Source organism: Lontra canadensis, unplaced genomic scaffold (assembly GCF_010015895.1).
Source record: "Lontra canadensis isolate GAN:19392208 unplaced genomic scaffold, GSC_riverotter_1.0 scaffold157, whole genome shotgun sequence".
Classification (NCBI taxonomy): domain Eukaryota; kingdom Metazoa; phylum Chordata; class Mammalia; order Carnivora; family Mustelidae; genus Lontra; species Lontra canadensis.
In genome coordinates this window covers 454,204-476,831 of record NW_022631151.1, presented here as the reverse complement: position 1 = coordinate 476,831, position 22,628 = coordinate 454,204, and the positions used below count along the sequence as shown (strand labels likewise).

Below are 22,628 nucleotides of genomic sequence, written 5' to 3'. Positions count from 1 at the left end.
AAGCGATCGGGCTTAGCTCTGGTGTGTCTGGCTTGTGGCTTCAGTCAGCAGCTCTGACACCTGGCAGCTTAGCTCTTGTTCCCTCCAGCTCCTGACAAATGACCTTTGCTTCTAATATGACTTTGCCCCAGGACCTTCCATCCTCTCCTCTGAGAATTTGTTTTGTTATCAAATCTCCTTGAATTCACTTAAGTCAAAGACCAGCTCCTTCCATCCCCTCCAGCTGCTCCTCCATCCAAAACACTATTTCCATTCATTCCACCCCCCCCTCAAAACTAGTCCTTGCTTAGAGAGAGCTAACATCCACTTACAGTAACCTGAGCCTAATGGCATTTTAATGGAGCAGGTCTAGCTTGAATACACCAGGGAAAGGGCACCTGGGTCTCTCAGTCATTAAGCGTCTGCCTTCAGCACAGGTCATGATCTCAGGGTCCTGGGATCGAGCCCCGCATCGGGCTCCCTGCTCAGCGGGGAGGCTGCTTCTCCCTCTCTCACTCCCCCTGATTGTGTTCCTGCTCTCGCTTTCTCTCTCTGTGTCAAATAAATAAAATCTTAAAAAAAAAACAGACCAGGGAAAAGATGCCTTCCTAGTGGCTTTTTGGCATCACTTCAAGGAGTATCACCCGATTTCTCAAGAAATCCTTGTGGAACATCTGGTTCGTTCATGGCGTTCAACTACACCAAGTTTTCTAAAGAACTCAGAACACATTCCATACCTGCCTTAGGTGAAGTTATTTCTCTCTGATTTATCCCTGATTGAAAACTAACTGCTAGGACAGTTTTCTGTTCCAGACCTTTCTCTGAACTGTAAGTCATGCCTTTTGAGAGCTCGGTCCCAGCAGAACTTAAAATTCACTCCCACAGAAGTACACTTTCCTCAGATGCCCCAGATGGTGTTGGCTCAGGGTACTTATGCATGGGTGCTCTCAACTGCGGCCCTACTGCCTCACTCCTTTTGACCTTGTTCGGAAACTCTTATGGGACATCTTTTCTTCCCGATAGGATTGCTGCTCCGAATCTCCATCATTCTATTGGTGGAGGTGTATCCTGCTGATCCCAGGATCTCCCTTACACAGAGCCTTCGAAAGAGCAAGCATTCAATCATGTTTGGCGGACAAACGAGCCAGTGAGGAAGAGTTCATTTAAGATTTACTTTCTCCTGCATTCTTGAATAAGCCAAGCAAACCTGGTATGAATCACTTAATTTTACATGACAGACTAAAAGGGGAGTGAATGCAAGAGGTAGCCATCCTTTATGATTTTTCCTCTATTCTTTGAGCCCCTCGATTTTATTTCTAGGCTGTTCACATTTACAAGGAAATTTCTATTCTAATGCCTTGTTATCTTGCTCCAGATCACAAAAAAGATGGGAGGTTTCCCGATTTGTTTTGCAAAATATCAAAACTCATATTCTTAAACCTGATGAACAACTATGAATGTGTGACCACTGTCATTCATACAGTTAGATTCTGAAGCTAATTAAACTTTCTATTACAAGAAATGGTATGAGGGGCACCTGGCCTGCTTAGTCAGTAGAAATGCGACTCTTAATCTCAGGGCTGTGAGTTTAAGTCCCACATTGGGTGTAGAGATTACATAAAAATGAAAACTTATTTAAAAAAAGAGGGGGTGCCTGGGTGGCTTAGTAGGTTAAGCGTCTACCTTCAGCTCAGGTCATGATCTCAGGGTCCTGGGATCGAGTCCCATGTTGGGCTCCCTGCTCAGCAGGGCCCAGCTTTATGCTACTTGGACATTTGGCTGTTGTCTTCAAACGAAGAGTGAAGAATCTTCTTCAGACTTTGCTTAGGGCAGGAGAAGCTGCTGGATGGGACACTGGAACTTTCACTGGCCATGGCAGTAGTACCGTCAGTGGCAGCAACTCTGGCCCGGGTTCTCTTTCTCATCTTGCAGAACTTCCTCATACTAGCATGGGAAGGAAGTGGGATCAGTGCCATTGACCTTGGCCGAAAACTGTTGGACTTCCATCTTGCTGGTTTCCACGTGGGCCCTGGGACCCCACAGGAACTCGTAGCAGGCAGGGTCACTGCCGGGCACCTGCCGGTACTCCAGGTACCCTTCCTGCACCCAGACGTTGGTCAGGAGCTCCCGGGGCTCCCCATAGATGATGTGCTCCTCGCCGGCATACACCCCCATGACCCCCAGCGCTTCCCACACCACCTCCTCGGGGGCACGGTCGCCCTCCAGGAGGATCGCCCCCAGGAGCACCACCAGGAGGCCGGTCTTGGGCGGGCCCTGCTCACTGCTCAGCATCGCATCGCATAGCAGTGGCTGGCGGGGTCTACTTCCTTCACATCAATGCCAAAGACAACCTCCGTGCACTCATAGGCTTTCTTGAAGATCACAGGGAAGTGGTCCTTGTGCTCTTTGGTGATACTCTTCAGCATTTCTGCCTCTGTGATGGGCCCCTTTGTTATCTACTTGACACTCAGGAACCACCCCTGTTTGGCCACCTTTTTGTTAAGTGCATCCCTGAGCAAGGATTTAGGTGCTGGTGGAGCCCCTTCTCTTGGCTTCTAGAACTCTCATCAGATTGACTCGATGGAGTGGCTGTGATGGCAGTGGGGGAGGAGATGGCTCTCTGAGAACCATGGGGAACACTTGGTTTTCCAGCAGCAGGCACCACGTTGGGGGGACCTGGGATCAAAGGAGAGAGAGGAGGAGGTTGTGGCTTCTACCTCCTGAGACATGAGACCCTGCACACAGGCCCCAGGGCTGTCTTGGGGCCTGAAGGTCTTCCTTAAGTTTGCAGCCCTCCCTCTTCCGGCCCAGAGGCATGATGACTTATACTGGGGGTAACTTGCAGGAGGGTGGGCAGTGGGGATCCCCAGACGTTGGCAAGAGAGAAGGAAAGCATCTGTGGCCTCAGCTGACAAAGTCATCCATGACAGCTCAGGTAAAGGCAGCTTCCAGGTCTCCTTTTTAGTGGTGCTCATGGGCCTCACAGGGTTCCCGTTCTCCTGGCTGGCTCATTTCCGAAGAACTGAAAGAGGGATTGAGGTAGCTTTTCAGGGAGCAGCTGGCACAGCCTGAGGTCAGGTCAGAAGCCTGAGGTCAGGCTAGAAGCCTGAGGCTTCTAGGGCTGAGAGTAGGCCATGGACGGTCAGGCACTGTGGGTCCTGGGGCCCTTGGTAGACATTCAGGGCATGCCCCTCACCTTGACTCCTGGCACTGTGTCAGTCAGCCTTCAATGATAAGCTGACCTGACAACATGGGCCTCAGACCAAGGCTTTTACCTTCCAGTTTCTAGAGCTCCTAGAAGGAGAATTGAAGGGGCAGCTCAGGGTGTGACTACAGGCTCAGTCCTGGGTCCTCAGAGCTGACAGGAGGGTTGGGGCCAGACTCTGAGGTCCCCACCGTTCTGAGGTAGACCGTTCTCTTGGTGCTAATTTTTCTTCTGCCAGGGTCTGGGCCCCACCACTCTGCTGAACTCCTCTGACTTTCTCCTGAGGAAGAAGTGAGGGGCACCACATCAGGTATAATTGCCCAGGGTCTCCCAGGGTTTATAGCAGGGGCCTCCTTTATCTGTGGTGGGAGGGCCCATTATGTTATTAATATTTCCTCCCGATGGGGCCTACTCCATCCTCTACCTCAGCTGACCTGACTTTGCACCCTCAGATTGAAGGCGTCCCTCTCTGAGAGGAACTACCAGCTGCAGCTCCATGGGGAAAGGGATAGCTCACGACCACTGGCCACCTCTAATCAGGGTCTTCCAGGTATGACAGCAGGGGCTGGGCTCATCTGTTCTGGGACAGGGGTACCTGCAGTCCTCCCTTGGGATATTCAGCTTTATATCTGTTTCCCACGGCCACCATGTCTTTTTCTCAGACCTCCCTGAGACGACTGAGACAAAGAGTGAAAAGATGACACATCCAGCTACTTTTGCCTCAGGTCTCCCAGGCCTGGCAGCAGGAGAGGGCGGATGGGGTGGGGAGGTGTAGTCACAACTACTTCTGACAGGACTTCGGCCACCCATATTCCGGTCGACCCAAGAATTCTTCCCTCAAGCCATGGCCCCAGTCTTCCCAGGGCCTCCTCTGTCTGTAGTGGGAGTTTCCCTGCTTTTCCTCAGAGCCCTCACTTTGATACCTAGCGAATGACTGAGATACCCCAACTCAGAACTAGAGGGGTCCCCGCAAAAATCTGCCCTGACCCCTGTTGTCAGTCCTGGAGATCCTGGCAGGGATCCTATTTCCACCTGACAGGGCCTAGGACCTGGGATCCCTCCCTTTGCTGACCCAAGTCCAGTCTCCCCAGCTGAAGCCTCTTCTTCAGACTCCAGAGGTCGAAGTCAGGAAACACTAAATCCAAGGACCCCACCTAGGGCCTCCCTGGGTCTGAAGCAGGCCCACTGGGGCTGGGGTCCATTGGGCTGTGCGGTGGGAGGTCAGCTGAGCCTTCCTACAGGATCATTGCTCTGCTGCCTGGAACTGCCCAAGCCCTCTTCCTCCACACACCCTGAAATCAAGGCTGCACGTCCCAGTTCTCAGAACGGCCAGTGAGGGGGGCGCTTTGCTTATCCTCACAGCCTTGCCCAGTGTCCTGTTCTTAAAGTTTATCTCCTACACCGCTGTGGCTGAGCAGCGTGATTTGGGGGAGTCCCTGCTCTTTGGAGGTTATCCAATATTGCATCGTTGCCCTAATACCTGCTATTCCCTCTTCAGAACATTCTTTCGATTCTATTACAATACTTTTTTGAAGGCCGGGCTTCACTGGCTAAAGTGATTTCAGGTGGTTATTAACGGAGTCTGAAGTCCTACAGCATCAATCAACCTAATTTTTCCTGATACCTGATACTACCCCGGGGTTATTGGCCTCCGTGCTCTGAGATGATGTCTCAGATTCCTTCAGTGAAACAGCGCAGAAGTTTAAACAAGTTTCTCTCCCATCCCGTCATCTGCCATCTATTGAAGACCATGGGTCCTCCTGAACTTCACCGCTGCCTCCCCCTCCCAGCCCCCAAACACAGCTACCAGTTCAACACAGGGACTTCTCATGGTCTGCTTCGATTTTGTTGTTGATAGGCTGAAAAATGTTTCATTTTTTCATTTTCACCCCAAACATACCATCTCCCAGTCCCTAGAACCTTTAAATGCTGTTTTCTTTGGGAAAAGGGTCTTTGCAGTTGCGGTTAACCTAAGAATCTTTCGAGCCTTCATGATTACCCAGGTGTGCCCTAAATGCAATCACTTGTATCTTCAGAAGAGGGAAGCAGAAGGATAGTCAGAGAAGACAAGGTGAAGAGAGAGTAGGGGGAGATTTGAAGATGTTGACCTTGAAGATGGCCATTATGTTGCCACAAAGACAAGGAGAGTCAGTAGCTACCAGCAGCTGCAAGAAGCAAGGACAGGATTCTACCCTAGGGTCTCTAAAGGGAGTGTGGCCCTGCCAGCATCTTGATTGCAGGTCAGTGAAAGTGATTTTGGGCTTTTGGCTTCGGGAACTGTAAGAGTTCATTTCTGCTATTTAAGCCTCCCAGTTCATGGCAGTTTGATACAACAGATCTAGGAAGCTAATACATTGTGGTTCCCATTCTCCCTTCTGTAGTTTTCCGGGGTTGATTTTTGGGAATGGAAGACAACAGCATAAACTTGATTATCACTAACTATAGTTAAGGCACTACATCTGTAAATAATTTAGGGAGAATTAACATCTTTATAGTATTTTGTTTCACATTAGCGAATATGGTATATATCACTATTTGGGACTCTTTTTGTCTGAATCCATCAGTTAGATTTTGTATTTGTCTCCATAAAGATCTCATACTTTTTTGTGATTTGTAGTTCTTCTTAGGTAACTTTTGGATTTTTTTCCTCTTGTGAATGGAATATTATGTATTACAAGCTCTAAGTAGTGACTGCTTTTGAGTGGTAAGGCTCTGGATTTTGCGATATACCGCCTTTCTGAAGTCCCTTATCTATTCGAGTGTATTCCACACACCTCTTCCTTTTAGTTTTCTAGGCAAATGGTCATCTTGTTAACAAATGGTATCTCTCTTCAATATTCGTATCTCTATTTTGACATCCACATCTCTGGCTTTGTGTTCCAGTGCAGTTTTAAACACTAACAATGAGAGTATAGATCTGCCTTGTTCCTGACTTTAATGAGAATGCTCCTAATATTTCCCCTCTAACTCGCAGTAGAATTTAGGAAAAGGAAGCTCCATTCTATTCTTAGTTTGCCGGAGTTTGTACCATGAACACATGTTGAATTTCTTTCAAAGGCTTTTTCTATGCTAACTGGCAATAACACTTGTTCCCCTCTAATTTGTTAATGTAGGGAATTAACAGTTGAAAGTCTTTTCAGTGTGAAGTCATATTTTCATTCCTTGGACACAGCCTGTTTGCTCACTTAATTCACTGCTCTCTTGACTGTGCTATTTTATTTAAGAAATTTATTGCTATATGAATGAGCTTGGCTCAAGTATTCTGTTAGTGGGATTGGGGGGCAAAGTCCTCACTTGGTTTTTTAATCAAGAGCTGCTGACTGGGGAAAAATGAGTTGAATAATATCCCCCTCCTTTCTGATATGCTTTGGAAAAGTTTACAAAAGCTGGCAATTAATTTTCCCTGATCATTTGGTAGAAGTAGTCTCCAAAATAGTCTTATCTGATGGGACACCTGGGTAGCTCAATTGGTTAAGAGTCTGCCTTCAGCTCTAGGTCATGATCTTAAGGTCCTGGGATTGAGTCCCACATCAGGCTCCTTGCTCGGCAGGGAGGCTGTTTCTCCTTCTGCTTGTGCTCTCTCTCTCTCTCTAACAAACAAATAAATAAAATCTTATATTTTATTTTATTTTATTTCTTTTCAGTGTTCCAAAATTCCTTGTTTACGCACCCCACCCAGTGCTCCATGCAGTACGTGCCTGCCATAATAAATAAAATCTTTTTAAAAATAGTCTTATCTGAGACATTTGAGAGTGGCTTGAATTTTGAATATGGTTTCCATTTTTATTTTTGAATTCACATTTTATGTGTATTTATGGATGAATTTGGTTATTTATTTTCTAAAATCTGGTCCATTTCCCTTAGGCTTTTAAATTTCGTGGCATGATATTTATAATAAAAAGTATTACAGAAACTCCCAAACTCATATACCAATAGAGAGAACCCTAGAATGAACCCAATATACCCGACATTCAACATCAACAATCATTAATATGTGACCAACGTGTTTCCAATTATACCTCCACTATTCACCCATCTTGCCGCTGGAACATGAAGTAAATCTAAGGCATCGCCCCTAAGTACTTCAGCATGCATTTCTGATAGTTAAGGAATGTTTTCTAAAACATAAACTTAATGAAATTACTATTCCTAAAAAAGAATACCTTATAGGTATTCCCAAAAATCTCTTGTGTTAATTGGCTCTGCTCTTTTCAATTTCATTGTCTTCTGCATTTATCTTCATTATTTCCTGGCTTCTACTTCTTTAGGTCAAATGTGCTATTCATTCCATACCTTCTGAAGTGCCTGGCTGTTTTAAATATTTATTTTCTAATACATCTTTTTAAGACTATGCATTTCTCACTGAGTACCACTTGAGCTGCGTCATATGGGTAGTATTACGTATCTTCATGTGTAGAGCTTGAATATTTTACAAGCTGAATACATCGCTCTATTACTCATGCTATTAGAATTGATGTGTGTATGTATATATACACACTAATGTGTAAAAATTTATTTTTGAATAGGCTTTAAAGAGGACAAGAGGGAGACTATTTAGAGGAAGTTTCATAATCCAGAGGCATTTGTTTTTGTTTTCGTATTAATTATAAGAGACACTTAAACATATTTGACTGCCAGGACAGAGTTGAGTGAATAAGTTTACCCCACATGCACACAAAATCAATATGATTGGCAGCGTGTACAGAATTGAAGCCTGTAAATGTCAGCTTCTATGTAGAGCACAGACCAAGCATGGGATAGTATGGAAGGAAAATAGGTCCAGAATAGACACATCACATTCAAGTACAGCAGATTAATAAAATAAAGGACAAACTTCACACGATCATCAAAATAAACACATCCATGACAAACTAGGAATAGAAGGGAACTTCTTTTTTTTTAATCTTTTTGTTTTATTTAATTAAATAATGGTAAGTGTACTCTTTAATTCCCATCCCCTTTTTCCCCCATTCCTCTACCCATTTCCCCTCAGGTAACCATCAGTTTGTTCTCTATAGAGTCTGGTTCTTGGCTTCTCTCTCTCTCTCTCTTTTTTTCCTTTGCTCATTTTCTTTGCTTCTTAATTCCACATATGAATTAAATCATATGCTACTTGTCTTTCTCTGGCTGACTTATTTCACTTGGCATTATACTCTCTAGCTCCATCCATGTTGTTGCAAATGGCAAGAGTTCATTCTTTTTGATGACTGAGTAATATTCCACTGTTATATCACATATATATATCTCCACTCATGAATCGATGCACACTTGGGCTGCTTCCATAATTTGGCTATTGTAGATAATGCTGCTATAAACATAGGGGTGCATGTATCTCTTTGAATTAGTATTTTTGTATTTTGGGTTAAAAACCCAGTATGGTACCACAACTCCTGGATCATAAGGTATTTCTATTTTCAATTTAATAAGGATCTTCCATACAATTTTCCACAATGGCTACACCAGTTTGCATTCTCACCAACAGTGCACTAGTGTTCTTTTTGCTCTGCATCCTCATCAACACTTGTTATTTTCCATCTTTTTGTTTCAAGTCATTCTGATGGGTGAAAGGTGCTATCTCATTGCGGTTTTGATTTGCATTTCCTGATGATGAGTGATGTTGAGCATCTTCTCGTGGGTCTGTTGGCCATCTGGATGTCTTCTTTGGAGAAATATCTTTCCATGTGTTCTGCCCATTTTTTAATTGGATTATTTGATTTTGGGGTATTGAGTTGTTTAAGTTCTTTATGTATTTTGGATACTATCCCTTTATTGGATATGTCATTTGCAAATATCTTCCCCCATTCAATAGGTTACCTTTTAGTTTTATTGTTTTCTTCACTGTGCAGAAGCTTTTTATTTTGATGTAGTCCCAATAGTTTATTTGTGCTTTTATTCCCCTTGTCTCAGGAGACCTATCTAGAAAAGTGTTGCTACAGCTGATGTCAGAGAGATTATTGCCAGACTTAAAGCTTTTCCCCTAAGGTGAGAAAGAGCAAGGATGTCTGCCCTTATCCCTTAATAGTCAGGGTTGTACTGAAGGTTCTAGCCTGGGCAATTAGGTGAGACTATGAAAAACAAGCCATCCAGATTGGAAAGGAAGAAATGAAACTATTCTTATTCACAGATGAGATGGGATTGTATAAAATAAGTCCTATGGAATACACACACACACACACACACAAACTTAGAGCAAATAAGTCAGGTTGCAAGATAGAAGATCAAATACATATATCAATTGTATTTCTTTTTAAAAATATTTATTTATTTTAGAGAGAGATAGTATGTGTGTGCATGTAGGGGGAGGGGCAGAGGGAGAGGGAGGAGAGAAGCAGCCTCCTTGCTGAGCACGGAGTCTGAGACAAGGCTTGATCTCATGTCGTGGAGATCATGACCTGAGCCAAAATCAAGAGTTGGGTGCTTGACCAACTGAGCCACCCAGGTGCTCCCAATTGTATTTCCATAAAGTAGCAAGGAATAATAATAATAATAATAATAAACCTATGTAATTTCCATTTGCAGTAGCATCAAAAATCCAAAATCTTTAGGAGTACTTTAAAAAAATAAGTACAAGACTTATACATGTACATTTACAAAATATTATTGAAAGAAATTAAAGAAGACCCAAATAAAGACACCGTGTCTTCATGGATTGGAAGACTAAATTTTGTTAAGATGGCAATACTCTTCTAAGTGATCTACAGATTCAATCTGATTATCTAAATCCTAGCTGGCATTTTTGCGGAAATTGGCAAGCTGGTCCTAAAATGCTTGTGTAAATTTAAGGGGCCTAGAATGGCTAAAAAAAAAATCTTGAAAAAGAACGAAGTAGAAGGACTTACACTTTCCAATTTCAGCTAGAAAGCTACAGTGATCAAGCCAGTGCAGTATTGGCATAATCTAGACATAGAAATCAATTGAAAGGAATTTAAAGTATAGGCATAAACATCTACATCTATGGTCAGTTAATTTCTCTTTTTCAAGAAGCTTAACCAGACAATTTGATGTGAAAACAATCATCTTTTCAGTTATTTTACTGCCATTTGTTGTCAAGTCACATGCAAAAGAATGAGTTTGGACCCCTACCTTACATCATATATGAAAATTAAGTCAAAATGAGCCACAGACCTAAATATAAAGCTAAAACTATTAAACCCTTAAAAGAAAACCCAACTATAAACCTTCATGACTTTGGATATGGCCATGCTTTCTTAGACATGACACTCAAATTACAAGCAACCAAGAGAACATTTGACTTCATCAAAACTGGGAAATTTTGTGCATCAAAGCACATGATCAAGAAAATGAAAAGACAACTCACATAATGAGAGGAAATACTTGCAGATCTTACATATCTGAAAAGGGTTAGAATATAGAATGAATTTTTACAACTCAGCAATAAAAATAACTCAAATAAAAATGGGCAAAAGGGAACCTGGTTGGCTCAAGTTGGTGGAGCATTTAGTTCTTGATCTTGGGGTTGTGAATTTTACACCTTCGTCAAAATGTCGCAGTCATCTTTGGTGGCTTGGTTTCCAGGTCCTTTGCTTTGTTACATTCATCCAAGTGTCTATTTCTTTGCTAATGCTATGATGTTTTGCTTACTATACCTTAAATCCTATCTCTTAAAACAAGCTAATACAGTTCTTCCCACTTTCTTCTTTTTCCGAAATTATTTTATTGACTCTAGATCCCTTTACCTTTTCATATAAAGTTTAGAATCAGTTTGACTAAATCCATAAAAATCCTGTTGGGTTGTGTTTTTTGTTTTGTTTTGTTTTGTTATTTCGGTTTTTTGTTTGTTTTGTTTTTTGTTTTATGTTTTTTTGTTTTTCAGTAAGGTCTGCACACAACATGGGGCTCAGACTCACACTCGGAGAGCAAGAGTTGCATGCTCTACTGACTGAGAGCACCAGGCACCCCTCTTGTTGGGATTTTGGTTGGAATCATGTTCAATCTATAGATCAATTCTACTATTTTGAGTCTTCCAATCCATTAAAACACTGTCTCTTTGTTTAATGTAGTTTTTCTTTTATTTCTTTCATCCTTTTTTTAGTATTCAACACACAGTTCTAGTACATGTTTTCTTAGATTAACTCCAAAAATGGAAACACTGAGGTATTATCATAAGTGGTATTTTAAAAGATTTCACTTCACAACTGTACATTCGCAGTATATAGCAATTGCATTGACTTTTACATGTTGGCCTTGTAACCTGTGAACTTGTTATACTTGTTAATTCTAGGGGTCATACTGAGATCTGAATATAGATATTAGTCTGGTGGGCACAGATAGAAAGAGGGCCCGTGTTACTATAGTCCTTTACATGGGATAAAGTTCCTCAGCATGGTAAGAAAGGCAAGTGAGAAAATTCTCTCAAGCAGCAGCGAGCCATCTCTGTAGGCTCAGAGGATTTAAGAAAATCTAGAGCTTCAAGATTCTCAAATGCATTTATGCAAAAATCACTATCTCATATTCCAACTTTCAACCATTTTAAGGTTCTGACTTTGGCCCAGGATGCTTGCTGAGTATGAGAATCCATTCAACACTTTCTGAGATTGTGCTACCCGAACAGTTAAGCCTTGGGTCTGTCTGATCTTTAGCTCAGCCAAACCTGTGGTAATAAAAGACACGAGTTTCTTTGAACACAGCTAAGGAGCCCTCTAACTTATACTTTGCTTTGAATTGATGATTAATTGAACTGAATCTTATTTTTTTTCTCTTCAAAGCATCATTGGCACCCAGCAATGACCAACCAGTTTCACAATTACTATTTTTATTATTATTACCATTTCCCTGTCTTTGTTTAAATGCCAGAGATACTGCACAGGTCAGTCCGTTCCCTTTTACCTGTATCTCGTCTCAGTTCACCACAGTGAATAACAACTGCATTGTCGAAACATTCTGGGGAATACCAACACCCAATCCCCAAGTAGTGATTTGCCAGCCAGCGGGGAGTAACCAAATTCCGTCTCCCCATTCTTAGAATCTGCTTCCTAGGCACACTTATGTTACCAATTGTCTTAGTATGTATTTCTCAGAAGAGAGCATGAGAAGGATATTTTTGTGCAAGTGATTTAATGGTTGAGTGCTTTTGGGAGATACTGGGATGCAAGTGAGGGAAGCAGGTTAGGGTAGGAATGAAGTATAGCTGAGTTGTGAATTTAGCTGAAGACCAGCTTCAGCTATATCCCAGTTGGAGCTCTCAGGGGGGAATGGCACCAGAGCTGTGTTGCCTTGTGCCATGGGAGTAACCACTATATCCTTGTATCAGTAGTCTGCTATATGGATATCCCACATTTTAGTTATTCGTTAATGAAATGATGAATATTTGGGTTGCTTTCACTTTTGGGTTATTATGAATAAAGCTATTTCAGATAAAGCTGTTACCAACATTTATATACTACTCTTTGTATGTATCTAAGCTTTCATTCTCTCGAGTGAATACCTAGGACCGGGAGAGCTGGGTTATACCATGTTTATTTGAGGTTTCAGAAAACCTTCCCTGGAACTCTACCATCCAGAAACTTGATGTTCTCAGACTCCTTCCCATGCTTCTCCCTTACAGAAATGTTTTATTTTGGAGTTTCATGCAGTGTACCCGCCCTCAGGACACAGCGTGTGTCTGTGTGTGTACACACATATATACATACACACACCCAACAACTTCACTCCATGCCAATCGCTTGCTCCAAGTTTTGACTCCCCTCCAAAATTCTGCCTGCCCCTGTTAAATCTCCAGAGCACCACTTATTTTAAAAAGGGGAGGTGAACAATGAGAGACTATGGACTCTGAAAAAACAATCTGAAGGGTTTGAAGTGGTGTTGGGGGTAGGAGGTTGGGGGAACCAGGTGGTGGGTATTGGAGAGGGCACGGATTGCATGGAGCACTGGGTGTGGTACAAAAACAATGCATACTGTTATGCTGAAAATAAATTTAAAAAATGAAAAAAATAATTATAGCATTAGTTGTTTTAAAAATAACTCATCCAGGGCTTATCAGTATTATTTCTGGGAGGATTTGTTTGTTAAAAGAGCACTCCTTCATACTGGAAGTGAAACTTACCTGGTGTACTTATTTACTCAATTGCATTTCTTTCTAAATGACACAAACTTTAGTAGTATTAGTTCAGAAGTACTAAGGCTATTATTCCTTTGGTCACCTTTGCTCACCAATCGCTGCCTCGTTAAAAGATCAGATCCTTCATTTGATCTCTTAAAATACTTTCCTAGCGTAAACAAACTTCATGTTCACTCTCCTTTCCTGACCTCATGATGTTACAATCACATCACATAGACACGTACAAAACATTAAGAAATTCTCTCTGTGTAATAAATAAAACTATTGCTGGAAGGAAATGAGACCCAAAGCACAAAAGCCATTTTCAAGGTCACACAATGAATCTATGGCAGATGACTCAAGGTTTCTTAAGTGCCCAGTGAATTAATTTTTTTTCCCAGTGAATTTCAGTAGTTTTCAATCAAGGGAGACAACAATAAACCATTTCTCTCAGTGCCCTCCCACTTTGACTCTGGGGTTGTAGCTCTGAATTGCTTTAGCCAATCAGATATTTGCAAATATGACACAAGCAGAGGCTTGAGAAGTGCTTTTGGGCTTGCTTACTCTAGATTTTCTGCTGTGAGAACATGACCAGGCAGGCTAGTTACATGGAACACAGCTGGGTCATCCTAGTCTGCTCTGATGAAAAAATTCTAGGTCAGCCAGGGCCTTCTGACTCCCAGTTATGAACAAGTGTAGCTAAGTTTAACTTAGCCCAGCCTAGTTTAGCTGTACCTTATATTCTTGTGAGTTACAGAAATGATTATCATATGCCACGGGGTTTTATGATGGGTTGTTCTGCAGCATTACTGTGGCTAAAAGTAGTTGGTACAGGGATATTATTTTATCCTTAAAATTCTCTACATGCCTCTGGCTTGAGGTCTCAGGAGGCTTCCTGATGAGGAAAGGAGCTCTTGGTTTCTAAAGTTACTTATTTGACTTTTTGGAGATTTTCAGGTCCTAACTACAAGGGGGGCTCCTCACAGGGCTGCCTCATGAGGCAGATGATTCCATCATAATAAGAGATCTGGGAGACGGAGGGTGACAGTGCTCAAGCTGGAAGGCACAGACTTTTTTGTTTTGTTTTGTTTTGTTTTGTTTTTACAAACTTTCCCCCCAGCTTCATTGAGCTATAGTTGACATATAACATGGAGACAGTTTAAGGTGTACAATATGTTGATTTGAACACTGATATGTTGCAGTACGATTACCACCGTAGCATTATAGCTAACACATTCCACATATCACATAATTCCATTTCTTTTTGTGGGGAGACCATTTAAGGTCTACGCTCTTAGCAACTTCCAAGTACATAATTCGGCACTGTTAACTATAATATATTATGCTGTACCTTAGATCCCCAGAACGTATTCATCTTCTAACTGGAAGCTTGCACTCTTTGACCAGGATCTCCCTATTTTCCCCCACTCCTCAGCCCCAGGTAACCACCATTCTACTCTCTGCTTCTACGTTATGCTCCGAGATCATGATCTGAGCTCAAGGCAGATGCTTAAGTGACTGAGCCACCAAGGCACCCCAGGAGGAAGTTACTTTTAAATCTAGTTGTTAGCGAATGTCTGACTGAGAAGGTGACATCAAAGCAGTATTTGAAAGAATGAACTCTGTGGAAGAGATTTTCTGGAAGAGCAAAGAACAATTGTGAAGGCCACAAAACTGGTATATGCTTACCATACTCCAGAAACAGAAAGTAGGCCAGTAGGTGAGAGTTTTTGGAGATGGGGTCAGAGAGCTAAAGAGGGAAGAGTAGATCAGAGGATGTTAGGAAAAGGGAGTTGGGTAGAGACTTACAGAATATTGTCTAAACATTGGCTTTTATTCTGAATCTAGTGGGACCTGTTAGAAGAATTGTAATCATATGACCTGTCATATATGTGTGCAGAATCAGTCTAGCTACTGTAAAGAGGAAGGAATGAGAGGACTAAGAGGGAGAAAGCAGGGGACTGGATAGGAGATTATCTCAGTGATCCATGCTAGAGATGATAGTGATCTGGACCCGTGTGGTAATGGATAATGTGAGGAGAAGGTATTTAGTTGGATTCTGGGTAATTTTTGAAACTAAATCCATGAGGATTTTATGGCTGATGGGAGATGAGTTGTTAGAGAATGAGAGGAATGAAAGATGAAGGAGAAACTATGTGAATGGATTTACTATTAACTGCAATAGAAGATGTGGTAGATGCATGTGTTGCAAAGCCACAGATCAGAAAGGAAATGGTATAAATGCAACACATTAATATCAAAAATTCTGTCTAATAAAAGTAGCTATACCTAACACTGAAAGACAAGGCAGGAACATATTTCAATTACTATAAACAACAGAGGTAGTAGCTACTACAAATCAAGAATTAAAGTAATAAAAGGCAAGTGAGAGATGAGAATAATACACTTATAGTAAAGGGAGACCATGAGAAGATGCTCAACATTACCAGGAGGAAAATGCTGTAGAAACAAAACTGAAGTATCATTTCAAGTGTGTCAGAATTGCATACATTTTAAAATCTGGTAAGACCAAGTGTTGGCATTGATGTAGATCAAAGAGAACTTGGGAAATTCTGACAAGAGTGGAAATGATCACACCACTTCTGGGGGAGATTTTGCAAATATCTTACAAAGTGGGCCTGTATATATAAACCCAGTGATCCTGTAGTTTCACTTAAGTGTTCATCAAACACGAATAAAGGCATTGAGTTTATTCAAAATGGGGGATCATGTATAACAGTTAAATAGAACTAATAAGAGCTGCATGTAACAGCATAGATGGGGGGCGCCTGGGTGGCTCAGTGGGTTAAAGCCTCTGCCTTCGGCTCAGGTCATGATCCCAGGGTCCTGGGATCGAGTCCCGCATCAAGCTCTCTGCTCAGCGAGGAGCCTGCTTCCTCCTCTCTCTCTCTGCCTGCCTCTCTGCCTACTTGTGATCTGTGTCTGTCAAATAAATAAATAAAATCTTTAAAAAAAAAGCATGGATGGGAACATTTACAAACATTATCCAACATTTAGAATACTCTTACAAAGTTAGATACATTCCCCAATGTACAGATAAAGAAACTAAAATATAAAGGTGTTCAGTTTCCCTGACTCCAGGATTTAAATTCTGACCCAGAACTATGTGAATTCCAAGTTCATATTATTTGCACTACTGCATGGGATGTTCAGGTTTTGTCCCCAGTCAAGATGGACCAGGGGAAATGATGAAAATGTTTGCCTTTTTTCCAGGCCCAAATTCATTTGTCATTGAAAGGCTATTCAGTTTTGAAGACCTAGCGTGACTAAAATGGAAGATTGACTTCCAGTTTGTAATATAAAATGCAAATGCCAATATTTATTTTTGCAGACTTGGGTCTATTTTTAATTATACACTTAAAGATGCATAATTTGCTCTTCTACATAGATCAATACTCAGAATGATATTGATTCTTTCCGTAATCTCCTCCCCAAACCTTTCAACATCACGTGTGCATACGGTATTGATGAATGTCTGCTCCAGCAGGCAATTACAGCAATAACATCTGTGCATTCTATGGTTTTCTGATTAAACTTTTTCCCAAAGTACTAAATGCAATCATTTAATACATACTAATTATCTTTCCTATTATGTATGGTCCATAATTAAACAATGTAAGATGCATGGATTCAGCTGCATATCAGTACTGATACTGACAGGTTTCTGATGGGCCATCTTACTACAAAACACACTCTGTAAGTTAATAGTTGATTTTCCTGCATTCCCTTTTTTAAAATTATTTTTCAAAGATCTGGTAGTATGGAAAGAAGAAAACAAATAAAAGATTTTACATAGATGCATACAAATCTATGATTTACACAGCTACTTCTAAACTTATATACTGGTAAATTTGTGGAAAACCAAATATATAGAAAACCATAAAAAATCACATATTTCTGGATAAAGCCATAAGAAAACTAATATTTCTCAAATTCAGACTGACTTAATCTTATCTGAATGTCTACACATGAAATAATTTTTCATGAGCATAATTCCCAATAAATATAATTGTATAGAAACTAAGAGGTAAGGATAAAAACTTATAAAGAATTTTTTGAACTCAGCAATAAAAACAGACACTTCAATTAGAAAGTGGTCAGGAGCCTTGAAAGACTTGAACAAAAACCTGGCCAAAGAAGTTCGAAGAATGGTAAATAGGGGCTCCTGGGTGGCTCAGTCATTGACCATCTGCCTTTACGGCTCAGGTGATGATCCCAAGGTCCTAAGATCGAGCCCCACATTGGACTCCCTGCTTGGCGGGAAGCCTGCTTCACCCTCTCCCATTCCCCCTGCTTGTGTTTCCTCTCACTGTGTCTCTCTCTGTCAAATAAATAAATAAAATCTTAAAAAAAAACAGTGATAACACAAAAAGTGAGCAAGGATGCAGAGAATCTGGATCATTCACACATGCACATATAGAATTCACAGCTATCCTGGAAAACAGTTTGGCACTTAAGAAATATTCCAAATTTCTACATCTGTTTCACAGCAGTTATTATTTTTTTCTTTTTACCCTTTGACTCATGTTACCTATTTCTCCCACCCCCCAATTCTCGCAATCACTATCCTGTTCTCTGCATTTATGAGGGTTTGTTTTGTTTTGTTGGTTATTGGTTTTGGTTTTTGAAATTCCGTATGTAAGAGAGATGGTATACAGCTTTTGTCTTTCTCTGATTTATTTCACTTAGCATAATATCCTTGAGGTACATTCATGTTGCCCAAAATGGCAAGATTTCATTCTTCTTTATGGCTGAGTAACAGTTCACCATACACACACACACACACACACACACACACACACACACACACACTACAATTTCTTTATTCATTCATCCTTTGGTGGACACTTAGGATGTTTCCATACCTTGGCTATTGTAAGTAACAGTACAATGAGTGTGGAGGTGCATGCATCTTTTAGAATTCCTGTTTTCATTTTCTTTGAGTAAATACCCCAAAGTGGAATTGCTGAATCATACGGTATTTCTATTTTTAATTGTTTGATGAACATCCAGACTGTTTGCCAGTGTAGCTGCGCCCGTCCACATTCCTACCAACAGTGTACTAACGTTTCCCTTTTCTGTCTGTCCTCACTAGCACCTGTCATCTCTTGTCTTTTTGATGACAGCCGTTCTAGCAGGTATGAGGTGATATCTCATTGTGGTTTTGATTTGCATTTCCCTCATGATTAGTGATGTTGAGCATCTTTTCATGTACCAGTTGGCCATCTGAATGTCTTTTTTATAAAGATTTGTTTATTTTGTTGAGGGGGAACTGGCAGAGGGAGAGGGAGAGAGAAACTCAAGCAGACTCCATGCTAAGTGTGGAGCCCGACCAGGGCTTGATCTCATGACCCTGAGATTACGACATGAACTGATACCAAGAGTCAGATATTTAACTGAGTGTATCAGCCAGGTGCCCCTGAATGTCTTTTTTTTTTTTTTAAGAGGAATGTCTGTTCAGATCATCTGCCTGTATTTTAATTGGGCTGTTTGTTTTCGTTTTTGTTTTTGTTTTGCTATTGAACTGTATGACTTCTATATATTTTGGATATTAGCCCCTGATCAGATATATAATTTGCAAATATTTTCTCCCATTCTGGAGATTGCCTTTACATTTTGTTGATGGTATCCTTTGCTGTGTAGCAGCTTTTTTTGATGTGTGTGTACAACAGTCCCACTTACTTATTTTTGCTTTTGTTGCTTTTCCTTTTATTGTCAGATTAAGAGAATCACAACCAAAACCTATGTCAAGGAGCTTATCACCTATGTTTTCTTCTAGGCTTACGGTTTCAGGTCTCATTCAAGTCTTTAATCCATTTGAGTTCATTTTTGTGTATGGTGTAAGATAGTGGTTGAGTTTCATTCTTTTTCATGTCTCCCAACACCAGTTATTAAAGAGACTGTCCTTTTCCCATTGTATATTCTTGGCTCTTTTGTCACAAGTGAATTGACCATATATGTGTGGGTTAATTTTCAGGCTCCCTATTCTGTTCCACTGATTTATGTGTCTGTTTTTATGCCAATGCTATACTGCTTTAATTACTGTAGCTTTGTAATATAGTTTGAAATCAAGGGGTGTGATGACTCCAGCTTTGTTCTTTTTCCCCAAGATTTCTTTGGCTATTTTGTTTTTGGTGTGTGTGTATGTGTGTGTAGTTCCATACAAATTTTAGAACTATTTGTTCTATTTCCTTGAAAAATGCCATTGGAATTTTGATAAGGATTGCATCGAATCTGTAGATTGCTTTGGGTGGCATAGATGTTTTGACAATATTGATTCTTCCAATCCATGAGCATGGAATATCTTTCCATGTATTTGTATCTTTAACTTCTTTCATTAATGTCTTGTAGTTTTCAGTGTACAGGTCTTTTACCTCCTTGTTTAAATTTATTCCTAGGCATCTTACTCTTTTTGATGCTATTGTAAATGGGATTCTTATTTGTATTTCACTTTCTGAAAGTATGTTATTAGCGAGTAGAAATGTATCAGATTATTGTGTATTGATTTTGTATCTGCAACTTTACTAAATTTGCTCATTTGTTCTAACAGTTTTTTTTCATAGTTGACCAGAAAGGAACAAGGGGAATTTGGAGGATATAGTACTGGTTTTTTTTTTAATCTTAACTGTGGTGGTGGTTTTATAATTATATGCATTAATTAAAACCCACAGCACTGTACTCTAAAAAGAGTGAATTTTAAAGTGTGTAAGTTATATCTTAGTAAGACAATTTAAAAAGATGATTAATTTAAAGTAGAAATTAATAACCATATTGTAAAAGCTTTTTAATATATGTTGTAGTAAAAGATGCAAATAGCACAATGGAGAGAATAAAAGTATATTTTGTAAGCTTCTGACAATATAAGAAAGAAGATGTAGTATTATTTGCATCTAAAATTAATAATTTTTAAATGCATATAGTAAAATCTTATAGCAACTTCTGAAAAAAATAAAGAGGAAGAAATTCTAAGTCAATTGTGGAGCTGAAATTAAATACTAAGAATGCATATTTAATCCTAAAATCAGCAGAAAAATGGGCATGAAGGATAGAAAACAAGTAGAAAGATGTTGCACTTAAAAACTATCATACCAATAATTACATTAAATATAAATGGACGAAGAGTGCCTGCGTGGCTCAGTCAGTTAAGTGTCTGACTATTTTAGCTCAGAACATGATCTCAGGGTTGTGATATTGAGCCCCACGTGGAGCTCCACACTCAGCAGGAGTCTGCTTGAGATTCTCTGTCTCCCTATCCCTCTGCCCCTTTCCCCACCGTGCTGTCTCTCTCTCTCTCTGTCTCTCTAAAATAAATAAATAAATCTTTAAAAATATATAAATGGAATAAATATTTAATTCTATAATTCTATAATAGAATTATAGTATAGTAAGTATAAGTACTTTTAACAGTAACTGTTAAAATATTTTAATTTAAAAATCAACAATTTTACAATGAATATAAAACACAAGACCACTGATACATTGCCTTAAAAGATTCATCCTAAATACAAAGATACATGTAGATTAATTTTAGCACATAGGAAATTATATACTATACAAAAATGAATCATATATAATATCTAGTGTCTATTGCAGAATCAAACAAACTACACTTTAGGACAGGGCATATTAATAAAAATGAAGGATGTTATATAAGAATGAAAAAGGAAATTCATCAACAAGGTATAGTGATTCTATTTATGTTAGCAAAAATAATAAAAACAGATCAAGAAAACAGAATTGAAAGGGAAAAGAGACAAATCTACAATCACAATTTTAGTTGGACAATTTAACATAATTTTTTCAATAATTGATAGAATAAGTAATCAGAAAAATCACTAAGTACATAATATACTTAAAAGATCAACTAAGCTGGCCTAGTTGACAGTTACAATTTCACGCAAAACCGGGAGAATAATAATTTTTTCCATGATCATAGGTCTGAAAGTCTTTAACATAATATTAGAAAATAAAATCCAGCAATTTATAAAAATATTTCTACACCATAACCAAGTAAAATTTATTCCAGCTATATAAAGCTGGTTCAGTGTTCAAAGATTAACAAATGTAATCCAACTCATCAGCTGGCTAAACAAGAAAAATCATATGGTCTTATCAATTAGTAGAGAAAAAGCATTTAACAAAATCCAACACCTATTCATAATAAAAACTATCAACACTCTAGGAAAAGCAGGAAACTTCCACAAATTGAAAAGGAACAAGTACAAAACTATAGCTTGCATTATGCTTAATGTTGAGAAACTGTAAGCTTTATCCTGAATATTGAGTTAAGGATGTTTTTCCTCACCATTCCTATGTAACATAATATTAGAAAAGGGAAGAAAATGAAATAAATGACATCTATAAGAAGGAAAAAAATTCAACTATCTTTATTTGAAGATTACATGATTGTATATGTAGAAAATCTCAAAGAACCAATACAAAAACATTCTGAAACTAAAAAGATGAGTACATCAAAATAACAGCATATAAGGTTATTGTACAAAAACAATTGCTTTCCTATGTACTATTGGTGTACAAATTGCACCAAAAAAGAGAAATACTTAGGTATAAATCTAACATGATATGTACAGGATCTAAAGGGAGAAAACTACAAATCTCTTGATCAAAGAAATCAAAATAACAAAATAACTCCAAATAAATGGAGAGAACATTCTGTGTTGATGGACTGGAAGTTTTAGTATTATGAAGATACCAATTATTCCCAACTAGATTTATAAATGAAGTGCACTTCTTATCAAAATGCCAGCAAGATATTTTATAGATATTACAGTTTATTCCTAAAGTCTATATAGAAAGGCAAGAGACCCAGAATAGTCAAGACAATACTGAATTAGAAGAAAAAGCTTGCAGGAGTCATACTAACCAATATAAGACTTAGTATTAAGCTGTAATAATTAAGACACTTCTGTATTGGCAAAATAATAGACACATAGATCAATGGAACAGAATAGAGAACCCAGAAATATAGCTATACAAATATAGTAAGTTGATCTATGACAAGGTCTAGAAGCCATTTAATGGAGGAAGATAATCTTTTCAACAAATGACACTGGGAAAATTGGATTTCCATGTGCAAATAAATGAACCTAAACACAGAACTTTCATAAAATCTAACTCAAAATTTATGATAGATCTTAATGTAAAATTTAAAACTTATAGATGTAAAGTGTAAAATTTCCAGAAGAAAACATTGGGGAAAATCTATTTGACCCGGGGTTTGGTTGATGAGTTTGTAGATAAAATACCAAAAGCATGATCAATAAAATAAGAAAAAATTGGTAAGCTGAATATTATTAAAACTATAATCCTCTCCTTATGAAGGATACAGTTAAGAAAATGAAAGTA

The 22,628-nt window shown here is 39.4% G+C and overlaps 1 pseudogene; it reads right to left on the bottom strand.

The window, feature by feature from the left end:
• Positions 1-1,742: 1,742 nt before the first annotated feature.
• LOC116859508 lies at positions 1,743-3,833 on the bottom strand (annotated as a pseudogene).
• Positions 3,834-22,628: the final 18,795 nt, after the last annotated feature.